This window comes from Neovison vison, chromosome 7 (assembly GCF_020171115.1).
Source record: "Neovison vison isolate M4711 chromosome 7, ASM_NN_V1, whole genome shotgun sequence".
NCBI lineage: Eukaryota > Metazoa > Chordata > Mammalia > Carnivora > Mustelidae > Neogale > Neogale vison.
This window is the reverse complement of record NC_058097.1, coordinates 156,929,665-156,937,392: the sequence shown is the minus strand read 5'-3', so window position 1 is coordinate 156,937,392 and position 7,728 is coordinate 156,929,665. Positions and strand designations below refer to the sequence as shown.

The 7,728-nt window shown below is 38.3% G+C and overlaps 1 pseudogene; it reads right to left on the bottom strand.

Moving 5' to 3' along the window:
• Window positions 1–279: 279 nt before the first annotated feature.
• On the bottom strand, window positions 280–364 carry LOC122914662 (annotated as a pseudogene).
• Between the last annotated feature and the right edge of the window lie 7,364 nt (window positions 365–7,728).

Below are 7,728 nucleotides of genomic sequence, written 5' to 3'. Positions count from 1 at the left end.
GGCTTACTTGTGTGAGTAGATTTCTCTTTCCCTTCCTCCCTCTTTCTAATACCTACTAAGTACACTGTGAGAGCCTGCAGGCTACAGTGGTGAATTAATGATAGGACCACTGTCTTCAAGAGCAGTCTGGTGGTGGAGACGTGGGTGAGTAATATGATGGAGTGTGGCCAAAATAGTACACCATGAGAACCAAGGATACAGTGCTGCAGGGTATGGAGGACAGAGAGGCTTAAGCTTTGTGTATGGGGCGGGGAGAATAAGAGAAATGAACATTGACTGGTAAGGTAGGAATATGATTAAATATTTATTAAACTGATAAGAACAGATACTACACTTGATCTTAGCCAAAAGGCCGAGAAGCGATGATTGAATATTTATTAATTTTTTTGTGTAATCAGTGTTGTTTAGTCTGCATCAATTTTAGGCATGATTTGAGACATTTTTCAGCTCAGTGTGGTGGAACTTACGGTTGGCCAGAAGATTGAAGCATGTATTTTATTTTATGTCCTTAAGACATCTCCTACAATAGATTTTTCTTTTTCCTTTTTTTTTTTTTGTTTCCAGAGGCTTAGAGGGATAAATATTATTGCTCATGATTTACTTCTGTATTACTGGAAACTTTTTCTACCTCTTATTCAGAGAAGCCCATTTTGTGATTTCTTAAGGATCCTGACCAGGTTACTGGACAGTCATCATGATTAGATTCTGTGCCATATTGAGTATCTTCTTAAGACTTTTAACTTCTATACTTATTATTAATTACTTAGTTTACTTTGGTTTTAAAAAACACTTACACTTAATGTTTGTAAAAGATTCTGAAATCTTATGAAGACCTACTGGAGACATTAAGTAATTTATTTAACAGATATTTGATAAAGCCCTACTCTGTGGCAGACATTGGGGTGAGCACGGGGATAAGAGAAGAGATGGGGTCTGTTCCTCCATAGCATTGATAGCCTGATGGGGGAATATAGGCAGGTAAGTGGGCAGCTGGAAAGGTGCTATGAAGTACATGGGGCTGATTCATACAAAAGGCACCTAATCCAGACTTAGGGGCCTGGAGATGTGTTTTTGAATGAAGTGGCAACTACATTAAGACTTAAGGATGGATAGAGGGGCGCCTGGGTGGCTCAGTGGGTTAAAGCCTCTGCCTTCAGCTCAGGTCATGATCTCAGAATTCTGGGATCCAGCCCCCCATCGGGCTCTCTGCTCAGTGGGGAACCTGCTTCCTCCTCTCTCTCTCTCTGCCTGCCTCTCTACCTACTTGTGATCTCTGTCTGTCAAATAAATAAATAAAATCTTAAAAAAAAAAAAAAGACTTAAGGATGGGTAGAAAGCATCCAGGTGAAAGGTAGAGTGATAGGGCACAGTGTTTCGAGCAGAGGAAATGGCATGTGAGAGTCTGGGTGGACCTGGGAGCTGGAGGGGCTGCAAGAACGCTGCCAGGAGTCTAGAGCACAAGGTGGGGGGAGAGGGAGTGGAGAAGAATGAGGCTAGAGACCATATCAGACCTACCATGCTGGCTTTGCTGAACCACATTAAGGAACTGACTTTAATTCAAGGTAGGGGGCAGTGATAGACGGGGTTTGAGTAGGGAGATGGCCTAACTCGATATGTGTTTTAGAGAAATCATTTTGGTTGCAGTTTGGTGAATATACTGGAGAGAGCTCGAGATGAAGAGATCAGTGAATTGGAGGCTCAGATAGTAATTCAAGTAGGAGATACTGGAGCGGCAGAGGCGAAATGGCACAGGCATTACATGACCAAGACTTTAAGGGAGAGGGAGGCTCAGCTTAATTGGACATCGGACTGTGCTTTGATTTTCTGTCTTGATGAAAAACTTCTGGATTTCTTAAATGTATCTTTTCAAGTTTTTATTTAAATTCCAGTTCGTTAACATACTGTGTTATATTAGTTTCAGATGTGCAGTAATATAGTGACTCAGCACTTGCACAGGACCCCCGCTGATCATCACAAGTACCCACCTCCATCCCCATCACCTGTTTCTCCCGTGCCCCCCCCTCCCCACTCCATTCTAGTAACCATTCTAGTTTGTTCTGTGTATTTAAGAGTCTGTTTCTTGGCTTGCCTCTCTTTTTTTCCCTTTGCTTGTTTGGAAAAACTTCTGGATTTTAAACTGTTTTAGAACAAATATTTTATGACATTAAAAAAATGATGTTACTGTTAAAAATAGTAGCACATATTATAAAGTGTACCAGACATTATTTTAAGCACTTTGCATTATTAATTGATTTCTACTTTACAGCAATCCTATGAGATAGCTATTAGTTTTATATCATTTAGACAGATGATAAAAGTGAGATGTAATATGAAGTAATATGCCTAATGTCAGAGAGCTAATGGCTAAGCTTGGATTTGAACGCTGCCAGTTTGGGGCCAGGGTCAGTTCTCTTAATCACTGTTCCCCATTCCTGAAATTTTGGGGGACAAGACATGAAACCCTCCTCTCCAACTCGCTGCTATTCTATATCTATTCTGAAGAGAAGCAGATTAATTCCAAAGAAAGTTGGAGGTAGAAACAAGATTTTTGGATTTAGAGAGAAGGAGGAGAGTAGAATGACTTTTAGATTGTGGTTTGGCTTCTTGGGTGACCTTGGGACCACTCACAGAAACAGGAAGCTGCAGAAGCGGAAGAGCAAGTTCAGGCATGGGTGGACGGTGGAGGAGGAGGAAGGCGAGGTGATTATTGCTGTTGTTATAAACAGGTTGGATTTGAGGTGCTTATGGGTCATCCTTGCTCAGGTCATATGCTCAGGGGACAGTTGTCCGTGTCTGGTTGCTTGCTCTTACAGTAGCTGGGGTTCAGAGAGAGAGAGAGAGAGAGAGAGAGAGAGAGAGTGAGCTATGGCTACCAGATCTGGAACTGCTTCTGTGAACCAGGTCTTGGGTTCAATAGGTAGGAACCTTCTGGGTGAGGGAAGCACAGTATACCTGATGACCTCCTGGTAACAGTGGACACTTCCTGGTAAGAATGTGGGTGAAATGAGAAGATCTGAATTCTAGGCTCCTCTTTGGCTTTCATTTCATTTATTTATTTGATTATTTTAAAATCATTTAAATTCATTTTAACAGGTTGCCCTTCAATATAAAATGTTCATCTACAGAAGAATAAACATGTCTGGGGTGCCTGAGTGGCTCAGTGGGTTAAACCTCTGCCTTCGGCTCACATCATGATCTCAGGGTCCTTGGATCGAGCCCCGCATCAGGCTTTCTGCTCAGCAGGGAGCCTGTTTCCCCCTCTTTCTCTGCTTGCCTCTCTGCCTACTATGATCTCTCTCTCTGTCAAATAAATAAATAAAATCTTAAAAAAAAAAAAAGAATAAACATGTCTGCTCTGCTGGTCCTCATAGTTGTTGAAAATTAGAATGTCCTTGAATGGACCTTCTGTTCCTGAGATTCTAATTTCAGGAATTGAACTCAAGTGTTTGAACATACTTTATAAGTGTTTAAGTAAGAGTATAAACATGAATTAGTGGCACTTGGTATTTTGTAGAGATTATGTACATAAGGCTATAGATAGTGGCAAATGTGCAATGGCTCCTGATTGTCTTCCTCATGAAATTCAAACTTGAGCTGATTCTTTGGGGTTTGGGCCTATTTCTGGTGACTATAAAGTGAACCAAAATGATTGAATGTCATATTTTTTTGAAAGAGGAGCTATCAAAATTTGCCCACTGAAAATAAGAAAGAGAAAAAGAGATTGGTAATGACTATAACTTTGGTCCACAGTACTATTTGAAAGAGAGTATTACTTAATAATAATTTCCAGGAGCTGTGCTCGGTGATTTATATACTTGATTGAATTCTCATGGTTAACTATCAGTGCTCCCATTTTATAGATGAGCAAACTGGGGTTGGAGAACTTGCCTAAGGTCACACACTGGTAAATGGCAGAGCTTGGACGCAAGCCCAGCTCTTCCTATCCACAGAGCCTCTGCATGTAACTATCACAGTATATATTCTTTTGGTTTAAAGTTCAATTATTTTTTGACTAGATTATACTTATACATGGTATAATTTAAAAATAGAAGAGTATACAGTGAAAAAGTTTTCTTTTTGACCCAGTTCTCCTGATATTCATTTCCCTAAAATGAGAGTCCTTTCAGAGATGTTCTGTATGTATGTGTAACTGTAAATTAAATATATAAAATATGCATATCTAATACCCATGCAGTACATTACATACAAATAAAATTTCACCCATTTTACACAAGCAGTATATACTACAGGCCTGCTCCTTAATTTTTTTTTCTTTTATCCTAACAATATCTAGGAGATTATTTCAGTTAAAAAAAGGTTCTTCATTTTTAAATTGCTTATAGTATTCCACTGTATGCATATGCCACTAATCCCCTATTGAAGAACATTTGAGTCTTGGCCAATATTTCACTATTACAAACAATGTCTAATAAAGAACTTCGAACTGGAGTCACTTTGGGCACGTGCGAGTCCATTGCACATGCTAAACAAGAGCCTAGGGGGTTGTTCGGAGTATGGTCAAGTTCACTATAGGAAGAGTTATATTTCCTTACTAAGGTGGAAGGTGTTTGTTATTTCAAGCATACAGGTGTGTGATAATCAATAACTACATAAATGTTTTTCTGTAATCATATATATGTAAGGGCTTGTAGACTTCAAAAATGAGCAAAAAGAAGGTTATGGCATAGTTGACTGACTCGGGGTGAGAGATGCTTGCATATGAGCAGACATTTACTCAACAGAGTGAAAATTCATTCCTAAAGAAAAATGGCTCATAACTGCACGGAAGAACTTCCCTGGAGATGCGCTGATGCATTTGACCCTGAGTGGGATTACCGTACGATTCTTGTTTAAGAATGTTGCCATATAAAAATGGCTGTAATGGTTCTGTTGCCATTGAGTATATCCAGGAAATGGGCAAAGGGAATTTTTAAGATCTATATGTAAAGTGAAGAAAACCAAATTAAAATTGTACAGAAAGAACCGCAGAGCTCTAAGATGGAGTGGAATCAAGGGGTTTAAACACTTATATCTTCAGAGCTTCTGCATCGGTAGACTATATGATGAAATGGAAATAAACATTAATAAATTGCATGGTACTTTATATTTTCCTGAGTTATTGAGTGGGCAATTACTATTTCCAGGAGTGGTTCTAGATATTCTGAGGTGAACATGAAGAGTATAGAAAAAAATAATTCATTTATATGTCTAGATAAACAAACTTAGGGAGGGTGACATGGCAAAATCAAGAAACATATTTAAGATTATTCTGCTTAAAGCACATTACATAAATAGTAAATAATAAATGAAGTTTGTGAAAAGCCATGTAGGCTTTTGAAATTTGGGTCACTGCTGAGTTAGATTTGCTGTCCTAATATTCTAATTTATTAATAATGCATTCTTTGAGGATCTTTGTTGGTTTTTCTTTCTGGCTACTTTCTGTTTCATAGTTATTAGCTGTAGAATCTATAGTTCTTGGACTCTAGAATGTAGACCAAAGTCACTTTAGTTAATAAAAATGTGAAATCTCTTACCCCAAAATATAGATAGCTTCTTAGTTTATTTGTATTACGTTTGGAATATAATCATTACATGTAAAAGAGTGATACTACCGTATTTCGGTCATTGTATCATATTAGCTACTAAGTACTAATTCCTGTTAACTCCGAAGTGGAGTTTTGAAGCTCTTGTCCTGCACTTTCCTCAAAATGGATCTATCCATCCACAACCTCTGTTCTGACACATCTGAGTTCCTGCCATTGCCAGCTTGAGGCCCTCCCTCAAAGTCTGATTACACCAAGGTTGGCTAATTGATATGTAGGCTTTTCGGCAATTTATGACCCATATTGCTTGACTTGTTCTCATGTGCATAACCCTTGACTGTCAGTGTCCAAGAGCTCTTGTTTCCCGTAGATTTTCCCAGTTTGCTGATATTGACTTTGAGATTACATGTGCATCTTTCTGGTTCAGCTGGGCCCAGAGTGGCTGTGTCCTTTTTTGGTCCCACCTCTTTTGTGTGCCTCTTCACTTCTCACTTTGTTCCCCTTTCTCTCCACTGGAGAAGGAAGAAACAAAATAGAAATAAACACATTTTTAGGATGCGATCCTACATGTAGCTCATTATTATTTCATTCTTTTATGGGTTGTGATGTTTTTATGGACTGCTTATGTGTACAGGTAGTTTGCTACCACAAATTAATCCATTTATAAAAGCACCATGAAACAAACTATTTTTAAAAAGTTACCATGTCTCTAAGTCAGGCATTCACTTTTAAATGTTCTAGAAAGTATGCGATGGTGTTCATCAGAGTTCTGATAATGTTCACCCATGGGTTTGGAGGTAAAATGGAAAGCAGTAAGAATTTGGGGTTTACTTTGGTACCCTGGGGAGTTTTCCTTGAGCATGAACTGCTGGAATTGATGGGGTGGTGGGAGATTAGATACAGCATCTTACATGAAATCTTCCACACCCTTATGTACTAGTTGACAGGTGTCATGATTCTCGAGGTATGGAGATACAATAGCTTGCACGGAACACTAAATGTACGGTAGCCCTGCCGGAGAGGGATCTGTGTATCATTCCACCCAAAGGCTCATACCTCTCTGAGTCTCTGATTAAGTAGTTTCAGATAATGTTGGGGCAGTCCATTCTTTGTTCATGGCCATTGATCGTTAATCAAGGAAGGGGAAGGGATCATAGTGATGTTTAAAAATAGTTGATCATTTAAAATCATACCTGTACATTCTGCTTTGGTCGTTTCTCATAAATTTGTCAAAATGATATGGTAAAATTCTTTTAAAAACAGGAGATTCTAGGCTAATTTCTTTTTTTTTAAATTTTTTAAAAAAGATTTTATTTATTTATTTGACAGAGAGAAATCACAAATAGATGGAGAGGCAGGCAGAGAGAGAGGGAAGCAGGCTCCCTGCTGAGCAGAGAGCCCGATGCGGGACTCGATCCCAGGACCCTGAGATCATGACCTGAGCCGAAGGCAGCGGCTTAACCCACTGAGCCACCCAGGCACCCCTAGGCTAATTTAATTTCTGTTCTTTCCCCCAATATTTTTTTATACTTTAAAAGAATGTAGAGTGATAGCTTATACATTCTGAAGATCAGGAAACATTTCTATTTTAAAATTAAATTAACATCTTTGGTTTCTGGTTTCAAAGATGTATTTTTCCCCAAAAAACATATTATTAACATTGTCTTATTACAAAATACAGAAAAACTGAAATTCTTATTGCTTATATTTACTTAGTATATGTGACTTGCTTCCTTTTAATACTATACATTTATTTCCTATGTCCTGGTTAGAAAATGGTGAATGTCGAAGTACATTTACAGTTAGGTCACAGTTTGAGATTACAGATGCCTTTTCTATGAAAAAAGCACATTTTCTAATTTTTTGGTTTATAAGCCTCAAAGTCTATTTTACTCCTTGATGAGGACTAGTTCTTAAATTAAACCAATGGATTAGTGCATGAAATTTGTTGAAAGCTTTTTCTCTGCAATATTCTAAAGCTTCCTAAATAAACATCTGGTGTTCACCCTACATTTTTAAAATAACTTTTTATTTTGAGATAATTGCAGAGTCACATGCAGTCATAAGAAATAATAGAGAGAGATCCTGTTGGACTCTTCACCCAGTTTCCCCCAGTGGTAGCATTTTATGAAACTACAGTCCAGTATCACAACCAGGAATTGACATAAATATAATCTGCATACCT